We start from the raw sequence: 19,314 nt of genomic DNA on the forward strand, positions 1-19,314 counted from the left end.
GATCATATGTATGAGAATGTAATAAATCAGTTTTGCTCCTTCAAATATATGTGCAAATGCTTAACTTTAAGCATGAGCAGTGCCATTGCAGTTAATGACACTATGAACAAAGTCACATATCTGCTTAGCTGTTGCATGATCAGAGCCTTAAATTTCTATATATAAAATAGTTTTGTAAAGTTGAAATAAGATACCTTACTACTAAGTGGCAGTTAAAATAGCATCATTTATAATTTAGTTCATTAAAATTTTAAAGTAGCAATAGCATAAATTTCAAATTAGTTTTACAAAGTCTCAACTTGACTGAAAGCAGTGACTTAAAAAAAAGAAGTGATTTAAAATCGTTATGTCAATTAATTATTTAAATCACTTCACTCCAGCCATCCCTTTCATCTTGCCACTTCTTGACTCCACATATCTGGTATTTGCCTTCTCCAGAGATCCCCATGAGCCATGGGACTGGAAAGCCACAGAATCCCTCTCCAGTTTGCAACCCCAAATCTCTCCCACCTAATGACAGAATTGCCAGGATATTAATGTGATTCAACCCTGTTCTGGAGGAAATATCCCTAGGGTTACAATTACATATTTAAAAAACCCAAATAAATAAATAAATAAATCAATCAATCATACAAAATGGGTTCATTCATTAATTTCTCCCCCAAAACTGGCTGAATCAATATGGTCATATAATATACCTAATTCAGCTGATATTTGAGAAAACCTTATATTTGCAACCAAGTCAGCATGACCCACACATTTCACATTGGAAAAAAATCCATTTGGCTGGCCAGCTATAAGAATAGAGTTATTTTACTAAATTTCTCCATTAGTATTTGCTTTGTATACACTGCATTTTTATCTTGTTATTGCTGTGTAAATTTTTTGTCAGGTAAGTAGATAATGCAATATACATTTCCAAAACAAATCAATGCAGACTGAATGCCTGAAAATACTTTCTTTCCACAGTAGAATGAAACTAACTTTACATCTGAGGGACAGAGTAGCAGTGAAAACCTTTCCCCAATAGGTTAAACATACTGTATGATGGATACAAAACTAGAGAGACTGATGCCTAGAGACACTAGAGGAATTCTCAGAAACTGAATAGGGCCTGCGGAATTTGGCACTGGGATTCATATAGGTGTTCCAAGTGGAGACCTGGCCCCTTTCTGACCAGTACTGCAGTCAATGGCCTGTTATTAAAATAGTCCCATTATACTAGGCACTGTGCAAAAATAGGACAAAGTGTAGTCCCTGCTATGACACAGAGGCCCAATGGTGGTTCACTACTCTGTGCCAGCAGCTCTTGGCAGGCCTGACATGCTCACTACACCTAACACACTGTTGTCATGATATATATCCAAAAGGTGGCACGTAACATGTCATTGGACAACTAATAACTTACTTATTAATATTTTTCTGAAGTGTATGTGTGAGTTGTATACAAAAAGTAACGGATTTGTGCTAGAATTATATTCTTAAAATGCGCTTGTTAAGCAATGCAAAAGTGCAATCTGCCCTGGACAATGGAATGTGTATTTGCTTGGCTGGTTGTCAAGCAGAGACAACGAAAGTGCATTTACATTAAAAGATAAAAAAAGTCATCAAGCTAACAAGGGGAAGAGGTAATGACTCAACTATTACCAGGGGAGAAGAAACCAGCATGAAGTCTTCACAGGCCACATGGCTTTTCTCCCTCTGGGAATACATTTCAAATGGTTTATTGGACTATGTAGACCGTGGAGCTGAACCTGAAATGATAAATAACTGAATAATTGATTGTATGCACTATTACTGTATTATAAAAGTATACCAGGTAAGGTCTTCTGTGAAAGCTAATGACACAGTGGTGATTAAAATCATTGTAGAATGTATGTATTAACACAATATACAGAATCATATATGCTCACTGATATTATGCTTTAAAGTCTATGACCCAACAAGGGGGAGAGAGGTTCTCTCCCAGACCAGAAGGAAGGCAGCTGTCTACCAGTCTCCAACAAAATTAAACAATATGTGAGAAAAAAAATTGAAGCCCTATTAACATATGAATCAGCAGTGGGACAGAAAGTTCACAGAAAGGGAAGAACAGCATGGGGTCATGGTCTGGGGCCAAAGTACTGAGTGTGTGAAAAAGCATTAGAAGAAGCCATCTTGGCATCCACTACTGGACAGACACAAAGGGCAGGAGCTCTTGCAAGGTGATAAAGCTTGGTCCTTCAACAGAGGAGGTTGAAGTTGCTGGGAACTGAATATAAGTGAAAAACCTTGCCTAGGCAAAAGTCTTTCACTTAAGAAGAGAATGGAGACCAGCACCTTGCACTTCAGTGGAAGGTCCTGACCAAAAGAAAGTCAGCCATGGCTGGAAAGGAAAAAAGACTGATAAGAACTCTCCCTTGAACCAAGGCTGTAATTTGTTGAGTGAAGTATTAGCCATTAGAAAGTATATTTACTTTTATTTGCTTGTAACCACTTTGACTTCATCTCTTGTACATGAACTCAGTTAAAACCTCTCTTTTTATAAGTCTCTTTTTTGACTAAATAAACTTGTTTTATTTTTAATCTAAACCAACCCAGTGCTGGGTTAGGAGAGAAGTGATTGTTAACTCCAGTTATAGTAATAACCTGTGCTTTTGTCTCTCTAAAGGAGACAGAACCCTTGTTAATTCTGAGCATAGGAGCCAACTCCATGGGTATTCCGGAGTTGGAGCACCTACAGAAAAAAATTGGTGGGTGCTCAGCACCCACCGGCAGCTCCCCCTGGCCCTGCCCCGCCCCCCTGCTCCAGCTTACCTCTGCTTCCTCCACAATCATGCCGCAGCATCCTGCTTCTCCCCCCTGCCTCACAGCATTTGCAGTGTGTCATAACATATTTCCCAGATTTGGACCTTAGCGTCCAAAATATGGGTGTTAGCATGAAAACCTCCAAGCTTAGTTACCAGCTTGGACCTGGTAAAGCTGCCACCACCCAAAAAATTAGAGTGTTTTGGGGCACTCTGGTCCCCCCAAAAACCTTCCCTGGGGACCCCAAAGACCCAAATTCCTTGAGTCTTACAACAAAGGGGAATAAACCATTTCCCCCCCTTCTCCCTTCCAGGTGTTCCCTCCCTGGGTTCCTGGAGAGATACACAGAAGCAAGCTCCGTGACTCTAAACAGAGGGACTCCACCCTCCCCATTTCCAGTCCTGGAAACACAAGTACTTCCCTTTTCAGCCAGAGGGTATGCAAAGTCAGGCTTAGTAAATCTAACACACACAGATTTCCCCCTGACTTCTTCCTCCCACCAATTCCCTGGTGAGTTGCAGACTTAATTCCCTGGAATTCCCACTAAAGAAAAACTCCAACAGGTTTAAAAAAGAAAGCTTTATGAGAAGAAAGAAAAATACATAAAAATGGTCTCTCTGTATTAAGGTGACAAATACAGGGTCAATTGCTTAAAAGAAATATGAATAAACAGCCTTATCCACAAAGAATACAATTTAACACATTCCAGCAACTACACACATGTAAATACAAAAAACAAACAATATAAACCTACTGTCTTATCTCTTTGTACTTACAACTGGGAAACAGAAGATTAGAAAGGCAGGAGACAGAAAGATCACTCTCAGAGCCGAGAGGATCAGACACAAGACAAAGAACAAGGAACTCACACCCAAAACTTCCCTCCACCCATATTTGAAAAAGTTTTGTTTCCTGATTGGTCCTCTGGTCAGGTGTTTCAGGTTACTCCTTTCCAGGTGAAAGAGACATTAACCCTTAGCTATCTGTTTATGAGACAGTGCAAAACAGCTGATTTGTGGGGAGGGAGGAGGAGAGGGAACGAGCACGCTGGGGGAAGAGGCAGGGCTGGGGCAGGGATTTGGGGAAGGGATCCAATAGAGGCAGGGAGGGGGGTGGAGGGGATGGGGTTGGAATAGGGACTGGGCCAGGGTGTGGGGGCGCAGGCACCCACCAGGGCCGAAGAAAGTTGGTGATTCCGAGTGTTCCAGGAAAGGGTTGGACACTCCAGGACAGATGGGGGAAACCTGGGACTAGGGTCACTGTGCATGTAGTAACCAAGGCAGGTGGAGATTACAGAGGGGCCATTGTGTTGCAGGAAGGCTGCCAGTGTCAGGGTGCTGAACAAAGGGCACACAGCACACAAACACTCAGGGAACTGCATCCTTGTCCGCTGGCTGTTGGTGTCCAGGCTGTGAGCCACAGCAGCAGAGCATTTAAGGCTCATAAGGTTACAGGGCAGGTGGTAATGCAACCTCTTATCAAAAGGTGGCAATACAAAATTTTGCCTGAAAGCTACAGGCATGACTGCTGTGCCAGTTTTTAAATAATCATAAATCATTTTACAGGAGAACAGGTGAAAGGAACGATGGATGCAACTTTGAATATGCTTGTTTCAAAGCAGCTGACTCCATAGAGCACTTGCCGAAACTCAATATTTGCTGAAACATTTTAATGGGCTGAATTCTGCGTTCACTTGCACCCCTTCAATCGCACTGGACATCAGTAGCAGTTGTAAGGGAAGGCAGAATTTGTGTCTATCATCATCAATATGGTAAAAGATTACCTTACCTAATAAATACTGGTTCAAACCATTTGGGGACCTTTTCAGTCAGTCAGTTGATTAACTTGTTTATGTATTGTTCTTTGGAAAACTAAGCAAGTTTCTCTAAATTTTATGAACCATTAAAATGGCACCACTTTCATCTAGTTAGACTTCTGTAATTAATAAGCTACAACAAGCATTGCCTCAAGCACAATTTATCCTTGTTTCAGTCTCTGTTCAAATTATATTCAAAACAGTTGGCACAGAGTATTGCTGAGAGGGTGAAAAAGGTTGCTCAACCCAGTCTCCCGCACCCATAGTCTGTGATAAGTCCCTTTCTCAGTATGAACATTTATTTTTATATAAATATGTACAGAAGTTGACCTTGTTTAATTCAAGGAAGTATTTTATTAGCGTCTAATGGGTGACTACTTGAATACACTAATAGATTATGTCTATGTCTATGTTTACTCTGATTGATGCCTATACAAGGGACTCATTCCATGACATTTCAATGGGCAGCGCTTTTATGCGGGAAGTGCCCATTTCTCTCTGTGATTCATATGTTACTGAACCGAAAAGGCAACAATGACTAAAATGTGATTTCTCACCTACTTATAACTGTTGCTCTTCAAAAAATGTTGCAATTGTTCACTACGTAGGTACGTGTGTGTGTGTGTGTGTGAGAGAGAGAGGCACACCAAGACCAGAGCTGAAAAGTTTCCCAGGCAGTAACCTAAGGAGCAGGCACATGTGCACCACAGTATTCTTTGTGCTCTGAGCCAAGAGTATAAAAGGCATAGCCAGCCCACCTTCCTTCAGTTCCTTTGTACCAGACTCAGATGATAGATTCTGATGTGCTGGGAAAGAAGGGTAGGTTGTGTAATGGACATATGCAACACATCTCAAACAGCCACAGCTACAACAATGTGAGTGATTGCATATGTCCACTACACTAGATCAATGGTTTTCAAACTTTTTCCATTTGCAGACCCTGTAATGGTCCCTCGCTATCAAGCGGGGGAGGGAGGCCACTCTGCCTCACTACCAGCAGACTGCAAGTGGCAGTTTGTAGAGGAAACTCTGGTCCTCTGGGCAGGGCGGAGCCACAAACAGTCTATAGCCCAGCACCTTCTGGATGGGGCTGACAGTAATTAACAGTCTATAAGGGAGCTGTGGCTCCCTGGGCAAGGCAGAGCACAAATAGTTTATCAGCTCTGGGCCCTTTAGGCAGGTGCAGAGCAAACAAAGCAGACAAAGCAGTCTGGCATTCTGGCTCAGGAAGACGTCTTGGGTAGATGAATGCAGGCCTCTTGGGCCTCAGGTGGGGAGGCTGTCACTGCAGGGGTGGCATGGTAGGGAGATGTGGGCCCACCTGACTCCACCATGTTCTAGCCCAGGGCCCTATCAGTGGCAGAGTGTTCCACCACTGGGTCAGTGGGGTATCCCACAACACACTGACTCACACTCTGGCAGCAGTACCAAACCAGAATCTGGTTCCCCTAGGCTACTTCCTACCACAGTCTGGGTGTAGAGTCCTGCAGTCCAAAAGTCCTACATCTCCTCAGGGTACATAGCCACTGGCAGTCCCCACAGTTCCTCAGGGCATCCATCTGACGGTGGTCCTGGCAGTGCTTCTGGGCACTGGTCTATCTCCTTCAGCCACAGCTCCACTTGGGGCCTTGTTTGGGATTCTGTTGAGATTCCAGCTCCCTGGAAGAGCCATCTGCTCCCTCTGGTGCTCCAGCCCCAACTAAGCACTGGGGCTCTCTTTTTATACTTCCTGTCCCACCTTGGGACTTCCGGTGAGGGGGACAGGGCGGATTTAGCTCCACCTTCCAGGGGGGAGTATAGTGGTCCTTCCCTCTGCTGTTCAGAGCGAGGCCACTCTGCCTCACTACATACACCTAAAAAATTTCAAACGGAGGTGTGGACCCCTTCGGAAATTCAATCTGTGGTCTGCAGACCCCTACCATAGAAGTCTTTGACTGAAAACTGACTGTACAGAATTCAACCATAACTATGGCATGTGCTCGGCACAGCATTTGACACAGCATGAGAAAGGGTGCTAAATTGTGGGCTTCTATAGTCACATCACCACTTTGGGTTTTGACTGGTAGGTGGGGGGTATTCACATACTTTTGATTAATCAGAAAAACAGAATGCCTTTTCTGTGATCTGAAACTTTATTTTCACAGTGACCTTTCACGAACCCTTTAGACATAGTCTGTGGACCTCCAGGTGTCCACAGACCACAGGCTGAAAATTACTATCACCACTACCTGGGAGAGCAACTTTCCTTGATGTAGCTAGGTGTAAAGTGCCTGATCTGTGGGGATTTTTCTCCATAAACTCCATCTGAAGAAGGCTACCTCCGTACCAGGGCCTCATGCGCTGAAGAGGACAAGGTGTTTCGAAGAAGCAGATTAGAACCCTCCAAAGGATGGTCTTGCACTGTTGATGTTGGAGGCCTGCCTGAAGCACAGGCAATGCCAATCCTCAACACCAACACTGAGTAGTCTATCAGTTCCATGTGGAGAAACTTCCTCCATCAAGAGTAGGTTTCTGTAATGCAGCAGTTGCCCAGTACTGACTTTGGATGGTCTTTTGTGACCGAGTGGGGAGACTTCTCTTCTCAGTGACTGATTTCTGTAGTGAAGTAGATGAGGATCTAGATGCCAGAGGCATCCTGCATGTTACCCAGTAGGGCCTATAATAGGGTTGGTATGGTACCAGAGGCCAATTGTGGCACTGCATTCTCTCAATCTCCTTTTGTCAGAACTAGTCCTACAAGAGCAGGGATGATCCCTTGGGGGAAGCTCTGGATTCCATGAAGTGGGAGACTTCAGACTCTGAGGAAGAGTGTGAGTACTCCAAAGGCAAGAGTGGAACAGTACCAGCAGGCATTGCAAGAGATCACTCCTGTGATCTATGATGGGTCAGTAGTTTCATTGATAACATCGGGGGCTTCCTAGTTATCAGCACTGTGCACTGCAGTGGAGGGGTTGTCATTGGTTTTGTAGTTGCCATCGAGATTACTGGAAGCAGTACCAGACTTGATGTTATTGCCAGTGTAGATGATCCTGATGTGGAAATCAACATGCAATGGGCCTGATGTATTAATTTAGATGGACTATATGGGCTAAAGGTGTTAACATAACCCAGTCACTGTCCAACACTAAACAGTGTTAAACAAGCGTCGGGGTTTAGTATGCAGAGACCTTAGCCTGCTTAGCAACATGACAAATACACCATTAAAAGTCCTTTTAACCTTTTTATTAAAAATAAAGAACAGAAGGAAAAACAGTTAGTACATTTCAAATCTTTTAAGTAAGGCTTTCATTTAAACAACATTTTTGTTCCCTTTCCCTTTAGATGGAACCCCCCCACCATCCTTGTCTGACAGTCTCTTCGACAGTATTCAAGATGAGTAATAACTGTCAACCCAGGTGTGGTTTGGGATTCAGCTGGAACCATCAGAGGTGGGAAGGTCATTTGGGTACCTCTATTTCTGGCCCATTCTGGTCAGGACACCTCTCAGGATGATGAAGGTCTGGCGTCCCTAAAAATGGTAGGAGTGGCAGCCATGATGGTAAAATTCATTCCAGTAGCCTTTTGTTTTCTTGCTGTTCTTTTAAACTTTCCCCACAGAATCTCTCTCTTTTAAGGACCCAAAAAGTGAGTGATGGATGGAATAGCCCATCCTCTCATCATTTTGTCCACCAGTTAGGCTCCACATTTCCTGTTTTTAACAACATAAGAATGGCCATACTGGGTCAGACCAAAGGTCCATCTAGCCCAGTATCCTGTCTTCCGACAGTGGCCAACGCCAGGTGCCCTAGAGGGAATGAACAGAACAGGAACTCATCAAGTGATCCATCCCCTGTAGCCCATTCCCAGGTTCTGGAAAACAGAGGCTAGGGATACCATCCCTGCCCAACCTGGCTAATAACCATTGATGGACCTATCGTCCATGAATTTATCTAGTTCTTTTTTGAACCCTGTTATTGTCTTGGGCTTCACATCCTCTGGCAAGGAGTTCCACAGGTTAACTCTGTGTTGTGTGAAAAAATACTTCCTTTTGTTTGTTTTAAACCTGCTGCCTATTAATTCATTTGGTGGCCCCTAGTTCTTGTGTTATGAAAAGGAGTAAATAACACTTCCTTATTTACTTTCTCCATACCAGTCACAATTTTATAAACCTCTAGCATATCCCCACTCCTCATTATCTCTTTTCCAAGCTGAAAAGTCCCAGTCTTATTAATCTCCCCTCATATGGAAGCTGTTCCACACCCATAATCATTTTTGTTCCTCCTTTTCTGAACCTTTTCTAATTCCAATATATCTTTTTTGAGATGAGGCGACCACATCTGCATGCAGTATTCGAAATGTGGGTGTACCATGGATTTATATAGTGGCAATAATGATATTTTCTGTCTTATTATGTATCCCTTTCTTAATGATTCCCAACATTCTGTTTGTTTTTCTGACTGACGCTGCACATTGAGTGGATGTTTTCAGAGAACTATCCACAATGACTCCAAGATCTCTTTCTTGGGCAGTAACAGCTAATTTAGAACTCATCATTTTGTATGTATAGTTGGGATTATGTTTTCCAATGTGCATTACTCTGCATTTATCAACACTGAAATTCATCTGCCATTTTGTTTCCCAGTCACCCAGTTTTGAGAGATTCTTTTGTAGCTCTTTGCAGTCTGCCTGGTACTTCATTATCTTGAGTAGTTTTGTATTATCTGCAAATTTTGCCACCTCACTGTTTAACATATTCATAAATAATCTGGAAAAAAGGGTAAATAGGACTGGGCCCATTACAGACCCCTGGGGGACAACACTATTTACCCCTCTCCATTTTAAAAACTGACCATTTATTCCTATCCTTTGTTTCCTATCTTTTAACCAGTTACAAATCCATGAGAGAACCTTCCCTTTTATACTATGATGGCTTACTTTGTTTAAGAGCCTTTGATGAGGGATCTTGTCACAGGCTTTCTGAAAATGTAAATATACTGTATCTACCAGATGGTCCTTGTCCAAATGCTTGTTGACCCCCTCAAAGAATTCTAGTAGATTAGTGAGGCATGATTTCCCTTTACAAAAACCATTTTGACTTCTCCCCAAAAAATTATGTTACATAAGAACATAGGAATGGCCATACTGGGTGAGACCAAAGGTTCATCCAGCCAAGTATCATGTCTGTCGACAGTGGCCAATGTCAGGTGCCCCAGAGGGAGTGAAACTAACAGGTAATGATCTAGTGATCTCTCTCCTGCCATCCATCTCCACCCTCTGACAAACAGGCTAGGGACACCATTCCTTACCCAACCTGGCTAATAGCCATTAATGGACTTAACCTCCTTGAATTTATCTAGGTTCTCTTTTAAACCCTGTTATAGTCCTAGATTTCACAACCTCCTCAGGCAAGGAGTTCTATAGGTTGACTGTGCACTTTTATTTGTTTTAAACCTGCTGCCCATTAATTTCATTTGTTTTAAACTTGCTGGCCCCTAGTTCTTATATTATGGGAACAAGTAAATAACTTTTCCTTATTCACTTTCTCCGCATCACTCATGATTTTATAGTCACTATTTCCAAGCGGTCCTGTTATAGTTACCAGATCCTGAACCCACTCAGGACTAAATCGAGAATTGCCTCTCCCCTTGTGGGCTCCTGTACCAGATTCTCCAAGAAGCAGTCATTTAAAGTATCAAGAAATTGTGTCTCTTTATTTCATCCTGAGGTGACATGTACCCAGTCAATATGGGGATAATTGAAATATCCCGCTATTATTGAGTTCTTTATTTTGATAGCCTCGCTAATGTCCCTCAGCATTTCATTTTCACTATCACTCTCCTGGTCAGGTGGGCGATAATAGATCCTTACTGTTATATTCTTAATAGAGCATGGAATTACTATCTACAGAGATTCTATGGAACATGTGGATTCATTTAAGATTTTTACTTCATTTGATTCTACATTTTCTTTCACATATAGTGCCGCCACCCGACCCCCACTGCCACGACCTGTTCTGTCCTTCTGATATATTTTGTACCCCAGAATGATTGTGTCCCATTGATTGTCCTCACTCCACCAGGTTTCTGTGATGCCAATTATATCAATATTCTCCTTTAACACGAGGCACTCTAGTTCACCCATCTTATTATTTAGACTTCTAGCATTTGTGTACAAGCACTTTAAAAACTTGTCACTGTTTATTTGTCTTCCCTTTTCTGATGTGTCAGATGTTTTCCCTTTTCTGATGTTTCTCATCTGATCTGGCCCATACTTTATCCTCTTCCATCCTCTCCTTCTGACTAAACCCTAGAAAATCTCTAAGAGAAGTCTCTATCCAATCCACTTGCTCGTCTGCAGCAATCAGCTCCCACCCCCATACCCCTTGCCATCTCTTAGATTAAAAACTGCTCTACAACCTTTTTAATGTTAAGTGCCAGCAGTCTGGATCCACTTTGGTTTAGGCGGAGCCATCCTTCCTGTATAGGCTCCCCCTATCCCAAGTTTCCCCAGTTCCCAATAAATCTAAACCCCTCCTCCCTACACCATCATCTCATCCATGCATTGAGACTCTGAATCTCTGCCTGACTACCTGGCCCTGCATGTAGAACTGGGAGCATTTCTGAAAATGCCACCATAGAGGTCCTGGATTTCAGTCTCTTTCCTAGCAGCCTAAATTTGGCCTCCAGGATGTCTCTTATACCCTTCCCTATGTCATTGGTACCTACATGTACCACAACCACCGGCTCCTCCCCAGCACTACACATAAGTCTATCTAGATGCCTCGAGAGATACGCAACCATCGCACCAGGCAGGCAAGTCACCATACGGTTCTCCCGGTCATCACAAACCCAGCTATCTCCCATTACTAACACCTGCCTTATCCTAATGACTGGAGTTCCCTCCCCTGAAGAGAACCTCAGTGTGACAGCATACCCCAACATCATCTGGAAGGAGGGTCCCAAGTATGGGAAGGTTCTCCTCTGCTCCCATTGACTGCTTTCCTTCCCTGAGCTTTTCATCCTCCTTAACAGCACAGGGGCTGTCTGACCACAGGTAGGACAAATCTAGGGAGTGTCCCGGAAAGCCTCATCAACATACCTCTCTGCCTCCCTTAGCTCCTCCAGTTCTGCCACCCTGGTCTCTCAGAGCCAGGAGCTCCTTGAACCAAATGCACACATATGCCACCCGCCCACAGGGTAGGTAATCATACATGGTACACTGAGTGCAATAAACATGATAGCCCCTACTCTCCTACTGGGCTTCTGCCTGCATTCTCCCCTACATCTACATAGGTTAATGATAGGGATTTTGTTTAAATCAAGAAGTTCTGCTTCTAGTTTAGTGTAAAGGTTTTAAAGAATGGCAAGCGTACCTCGCCCCCTTCCTGCTCCCCTTCCAAACTCCCTCTCGAAAATCCCTATTAGCGGCCCCTGGTCATTGACTCATTGCTTTATAAAGCCCTGGACTTCCTGATAGCCCCGTCCACTGACTAAGGCTCAGCCAATGAACAGAGGCTTCTAGATTTCAAACCTTGTTTAGAAGCTCACATCTTCCAACTGCCAGCCACAGCACACAGTCCTTCAAACAAAACAGATAGACAAACATAAGATGTTCATCTATGTGTCTGACAATTTTGTTCTTTACTATAGTTTCAGCCAGTTCGCTTGGTACTTAAGTCAGGTTTACCGGTCTATAATTGCCAAGGTCACCTCTGGAGCTCTTTTTAAAAATTGGTGTCACATTAGCTATCCTCCAGTCATTTGGTACAGAAGATGATTTAAATGATAGGTTACAAACCACAGTTAGTAGTTCTGCAATTTCACATTTGAGTTCCTTCAGAACTCTTGGATGACTACCATCTGGTCCTGGTGACTTATTACTGTTTAGTTTATCAATTTGTTCCAAAACCTCTTCTAATGACATCTCAGTCTGGGACAGCTCCTCAATTTGTCACCTAAAAATAATGGCTCAGGTTTGGGGATCTCCGTCACATCCTCAACCGTTAAAACCGATGCAAACAATTAATTTAGTGTCTCCACAATGACCTTATCATCCTCGAGTGCTCCTTTAGCACCTTGATCGTTCAGTGGCCCCATTGATTGTTTAGCAGGCTTCCTGCTTCTGATGTACTTAATTTTTTTGCTAATACTTTTTGAGTCTTTGGCTAGCTATTCTTCAAATTCTTTTTTGGCCTTCCTAATTACATTTTTACACTTCATTTGCCAGACTTTATGCTCCTTTCTATTTTCCTCACTAGGATTGAACTTCCATTGTTTCAAAGGATGCCTTTTTGCCTGTCACTGCTTCTTTTACGCTGATGTTTAGCCATTGTGGCACTTTTTTGGTTCTCTTACTATGTATATTAATTTGGGGTATACATTTAAGTTGAGCCTCTATTATGGTTCCTTTAAAAAGTTTCCATGCAGCTTGCAAGGATTTTACTTTTGACGCTGTACCTTTTAATTTCTGTTTTAACTAGCTTCCTCATTTTTGTGTCGTTCTCCTTTCTGAAATTAAATGCTACACTGTTGAGCCGCTGTGGTGTTTTCCTCACCACAGAGATGTTTAATTTTAATTATATTATGGTCACTATTACTAAGCGGTCCACCTATATTCACCTCTTGAACCTGACCCTGTGCTCCACTTAGGACTAAATCAAGAATTGCCTCTCATCTTGTGGATTCCAGGACCAGTTGCTCCAAGAAGCAGCCATTTAAAGTGTCAAGAAAATTTATCTCTGCATCCCGTTCCAAGGGGATATGTACCCAGTCAATGTGGATATAGTTGAAATCCTCCATTATTAGTGAGTTTATTTTAATAGCCTCTCTAATCTCCCTGAGCATTTCACAGTCATTATCACCATCCTGGTCAGGTGGTCTGTAATATATCCCTACTGCTATATTCTTATTATTTGAGCCTGGAATTATTATCCATAAAAATTCTATGGTACAGTTTGGTTCATTTAAGATTTTTACTTCATTTGATTCTATGTTCTTTCACATATAGTGCCACTCCCCCACCAGCACAAGCTACTCAGTCATTCCTATATATTTTGTACCCTGATATTACTGTGTCCTATTGATTTTCATAATTCACCAAGATTCTGTGATGCCTGTTATATCAATAGCCTATTTTATACAAGGCATTCTAGTTCACCCATCTTATTATTTAGACTACTAGCATAACTCAAGGATTGTGTTGAAATCATATCAACTTGGCCTTTTGGTCTAGACTAATTCAGTTATTCTGTCTTTCTTTCAAACTTTTTCCCATTAACATTTATTATAGGTTATTATAACCTTTTATGAATTTTTACATACTTTTTTACAGTTGAACTCACAATTTGGGTAAATTTATAACTCCTATTGTCACAATAGGCCTGGCAAGGCATTGTCAGACTGAATAATTGGTCAGGGTGGTACTGAGAAGTTCAGCAGACCCTTTACATCTTCATAAGGCTCCGGAGTAGTCAGTACCAAAATGTCCTTCTTTCAGCAAAGGGAGCAGCTTCAGCATCTGCACTGAAGAAGCAGACAGCCTCACCAGTCCCAGTATGGGAATCAGAGACATCAGCTCTAGGTTGGTCGAGCCACTAGGATGCAACAACAGGGAGCAGTGGGCTGAAAGGCACACTTTATCTTCAATACCAGAGTGGCTAGCAGCTTCCGCAGTTGCAGAGTTCCGCAGCGAGGACTTTTAACAATGTGGAGGCCATTCTCTTCTTTGGCTTTGGAGGGTGAGGGTGCTCCAAGCACTTATACCTGTTGGAGGAGTGCTCTAGTGAGGAGGATATCCTCCTCCCTCTGTCTGCAGGTAAGACCAGGGGAGCACTTCCACATGGTGAGGAACTCCCTCTAGTCAACTGAACTGATATTGATGTTAGGCCAGCAGTGGCCTCCACAAGGATGTACTGCAGACATTCTTCTCTCTGCTTCTTAGTTCTTATCTTGAAGCCCCTGAAAAAAAAAATCAAACGCCTGTTCCTGACTTCACCCTCACCGAGGCACTTCAGGCAGTGAGTGCAAGTTACTCACAAGCACTGGTTTGTGACACCCAAAGCAGGGTTTGAAGACAAGGGACCTTGGCATAGCTTCCTCCAGTAAAAGGCAGAATCTGGAGTCCACTGACAACTAATTGTGAACAATTGATTAAAAAAAGAAGAAAAAGAGGTCTAAGGACCCAAAAATGAGTACCACTAACTAAACCCAGCAAGTTCTCTAAAGGAATGATCAGAGAGCATGTTCTGACCACTGATAAGAAGGAACTGTAGGATGGGCATGGTGGCTCTACCCTTTATAACAGGGGTCTCAAACATGCGGCCCGCGGGGCTCAAACACACAGCCCACCAAGCTCCCCGCTAAGTTCCCTGCGTCCCCCCACCCTTCTGCCTATCTACAGGCCAGGGGTGGGCAAACTACAGCCCGTGGCCTGAATCCAGCCCGCGGGATTGCCCCCTCGGCACCGCAAGGCCCACATGGCTCCCTTCAGGATGGAGGGGGGCGAGGGAGGAGGCAGAGGGCTCCTCCGTTGCCTCGCACCCGTCCTGCACTCCAACTCCCTGCCCTGAGCCACCTGCTCCACCCTGACCCCCAGCTGGACCCCTCACCCCTCTTGCACCCCACACACCAACTCCCTGCAGTGAGCCCCCTGTCGCACCCTGCACACCTCCTGCACCTCAACTCCCTGCCCTGAGCCCCCTGCCACACCCCAGACCCCTCCTACACCCCAACTCCCTGCCCTGAGCCCCTGCCACACCCTGCACCCCTCCTGCACCCCCTGATGACAGGGAAGGGGCAGCGTTGGGGTAGGGCCTTTGGGGAAAGCAGTGGAAAGGGGCAGGGCAGGGGTGGGAAGAGGCGGGGCAGGGGCGGAGTGGGGGCAGAGCCAGGGGCAGTGAGGGTGGGGATGTCAGTGATGCGGCCCTCGGGCCAATGCACTAGACCTCACGCGGCCCTTGTGGTCATTTGAGTTTGAGACCCCTGCTTTATAACCTTAGCTCAGAGCACAAGGAACACCAGGTCATAGTGGGGCCGCCTCTCTGGGTTCTGTTAAGGAAAATTCTCCAGCACTGGTGTACGAGGTGTGCGGCACATCCTCTCCCCTTCCCAACCATAATGGACATGTGCAATCACTCAAAGAAGAATTAGTTTCTTATTGTACATACAGTCGCCTTCTAGGTTCATAACTAGATCCAAGCAACTGAATCAGTTTAAGTCTTGTGAGCTGGAAGATAGCATAAGCAGTTACTTTCTGTGTGGACCTGCATCTTTCTTGAGTTAAATTCAAACAGAGTTGGTACTTCTTTCTTAGTCAGTAAGTTTCTGCCATGAGTCCCACTACATTTACGAAAAGTTTTTTTTACAGTGTAGTTTTAATGTTTTCTAGGGTCCCAGTTTTGCAGTCTTTTCTCACATTGATAGTCCAACTGAAGGTAATGCCCAAGATTTTCAAACTTGATGCACAAGTTTGGCCATATACATTCATTAAGTAGCCTTACTTATGAAAGGGCTGGGCCCCACAACTTACATCGATTTCAGAAACCCATGTTTGAAAATTGTGGCTTATAAGACTATTCACATAAATAAATGCAATTTTGTGTAAAGAGTGCAGGTTTGGAGTTTTGGTTGCTTGTTATTTTTAAAACATCTTTTGAAATATAGAAAAAATATGCTTAGGCATTTTCAAGAATTGTTTCCAACATCTGGTGTGTATCTTAACGTATTATAGGCTGTCAAAAATTCTAAAAGTACTGCAGTAAGCACTGAGAATTGTTTTCCAAACATCCTCCCTTTGTGGTGGAAACCAAACCTCATGGTGTTATCTGAACTAGGTGATTCTGTAGAAAGTAATCTGAATGATTTCCAAGAGGCGCTGATCAATATTTGGATGCCCACTATTAGACTTGGCAGGAACATGAGAGTGATTTAGGGAAGAGATAGAAACCAAGCTCATAAAATGAGAGGAAGAGACATTGTCAGGAAGTACACCTCCCAGCTTCACACCCACTTCTCTGTCCTCTTCCCTCCCCGCCGTGACATCTCTGAACAACTGTCACACTTGATATATTGATGTAGTATTTTTCTCATTTCTTTGCCACACCACAGTATGCAAGTCTCAGACCTGATAATATTGGAGGCAATTGTGAAGATTTGTCAATAGGGAACACATGGAAGGAATATTTTATTATTGAGTTACCCATGATACTGGACAGCAAGATAAGGAAGTTTTGTGTTGACTCAAAACAAAGGAGTAGTCTTCTTGATACTAGTGCCCAGAAGAGTAATTATCTGGGGGGAGAAATATTATCCACCAGGTGCAATGAGTCAGTCCTTTTATAGCATCTTGAACTCCAGAGGAATTTGGAAAACAGTCTAGGGTTATTGAAAAATCTCTGAAGGATGAGGATAACAAGCCAGTTGCCTTATTTCTGGAGGCCTTATCTACCCTCCTCCATCCTCAATTTCTCTTTAGAGGAGGCTCAAAATCATGGAGCTGCTTCAAGGTGGCTTTGTACTTTTTCTTACTATTTCACCGTCCTGAGTTTTCATATTAGTATGGTAGCAGTTAAACTTAATTTTTAAAGTCAATGTATTCACAATAAGCTAAGTTGATAAGGAAAACATTATTGGCAAGATTCTTTTCTGACATCTTTTATGGATATTATTATTTTTTTCCCCTGGCACAGCTTGGCCTTACGTCTGCCAGAGGAAGAATGTCAGGGTAAATTCATCATTAGTCAGTGATTATATTTACAAAACATGCCTCAGTAAAGAAAGCAGCGGACAAAATTAACATACGTAATTATTTTACTAAATCACATGTTGTTGCGTCCATCCTTGAGGAAAGAGGTCAAGAAAAATTAGTTCACCCTTAAGGTAATCTTTGCCCTGTAAATCTCCCAAAATTTAAAGAGCATCTAGACTATCTGATGGGTCAATCACCACCACCACCAGTCTCAGGCTAGTTTACCTTGCACACTTAACGTCTGCTTCTATCCCATTAAAGTTGAAATTCTTACTGACTTCAGTGTGGGTGAGATAAGATATGAAACATCTGGGGCCTCATCACCAAGCTACAAATGAAGTTCTCCTTCCTGAGGACAGTCTCATTTGACCATTCCCCATTATGTGACAAGTAACACCTTTTAATGAAAATGTCTCAACATAACCTACCTCTGCCAAGCAAGTTACTTGGTCCTTTCTGGAATTCTAATGTTTACAAACTGACTTAAAACATTTGTACTGCAGCTAATTATAAGTACCTCCCCTACAGTGCACCTTTCTTTAAGCATAACTATGCATGAATCACATACCTGCAGATAAAAGAAAAAAAGTTTTAAGACCCAGACAAATACCATTTCCTCCTTCAAGACTGAATGTTAACGTCTCAAAGAACCTTATCTATATCACCACAAGGCTTTTTTCCTGTTTTGTATTACACTGATCAACTAATCTAGTCTTATCATTGCTCATTCATCAGTAACATCAACTACAAAACATTCTCTTAATTAACATGCAAGTCATTTAGATCTCCAATACTTTATTTAAAGTACTGTAAATAGATCCTTCCTTAAAAACAGTAAGGGCCACATCCAACCTTTCTCATATCAACACACAGAAGAGGAGTATTTGCCCCAAATTTTGAGCTTTCATGTGGCAGCATCCCCTGCACAGGGTAGAACCAGTGGAAGCAGCATGGACTGTAGCCAGAAAGAAACGCGTACACAGAAAAGACATGCCACTCGTTACCATCTCAGGTCTTAAGAGAGAAGTCAGTATGTCTTTTTGGTACTCCAAGCCCCTTCCACAAGGGGAAGCCAGTACTGGCAGCATGACTAACTGTGCTGTCGACTGCTTTCCCTAGGGGGAAAGCATGGATCAGGCTCTCCAACGGCAAAAGGAGATTACAATAAATTGGCAGAATTATTGCTGCTAACAGGAGCATTAACATAAATACAGTATTCTGACTCATTCAGAAAGGAATATGCCATGAAGACCAACGCTTCCCAACTCCTCCCTCCCTTGCAACTGGGCTGTTTTCTTCCCAAATGCAGCAGTACCAGTAAGCAAACGGTAGGGATGGACTGGTGGCAGCACCACAGTGGTAGAAAAATACCACCACATAACTGCCTTTTCTCTCCATTCCCTTGCCAGTCCACTTCCTCTTTATGGCCCCAATTCAGCTTAGCATTTCAGCACATGATTAAACTCATGTTTTTTCAGCAAAGCACTTCAGCAGGAGCTTAAAATTGAGTACATACTTGTGTGCCCTTGGTAGGCTTGACCATGACCTGCAGCCATCTGCAGGGAACTTGGAGTGAGGAGCACAGGTTGCAGGAGAGAAGAGTTTGGAGGAGGCATCACAAAGCCAATTTGTATTCCCCTGGCTTAAATCCTAGCTGCAGTTGCAGCATGCCTGTAACTAGTTCTCTTAATAAAGAGCCAATTTAATGTTAGAAACATGGAGTCATTTGATGTTTTTACTTAGCACATTGTACATGAAACAGGGCCTAAAATGAAACTTTTTGGTAAGTGGTTTGCTGAATAGGGATGGACTGCTGAATCTGAGCCTACACTCTTCCAGTGCCCCTCCATGCCACATTACTGAGGTAAGTGTGGGGCTTTAAGTCATGTATTTTCTTTGGATAGATGTGTATTTGCTTATACAGCTTTCAGTTACAAAAAGCCGTGATAGGTGCCTCATATATCACAGCTTAAAATTAGTAAACTTTG

General features: G+C 43.1%; 1 protein-coding gene across 1 annotated transcript in view; it reads right to left on the minus strand.

Annotated features, from left to right (window-relative positions):
• The window catches only part of FAM83B (family with sequence similarity 83 member B), a 72,987-nt gene that overhangs the window by 46,253 nt on the left and 7,420 nt on the right, over positions 1-19,314 (minus strand). The window lies entirely within an intron of this gene.

This window comes from Gopherus flavomarginatus, chromosome 4 (assembly GCF_025201925.1).
Source record: "Gopherus flavomarginatus isolate rGopFla2 chromosome 4, rGopFla2.mat.asm, whole genome shotgun sequence".
Classification (NCBI taxonomy): Eukaryota; Metazoa; Chordata; order Testudines; family Testudinidae; genus Gopherus; species Gopherus flavomarginatus.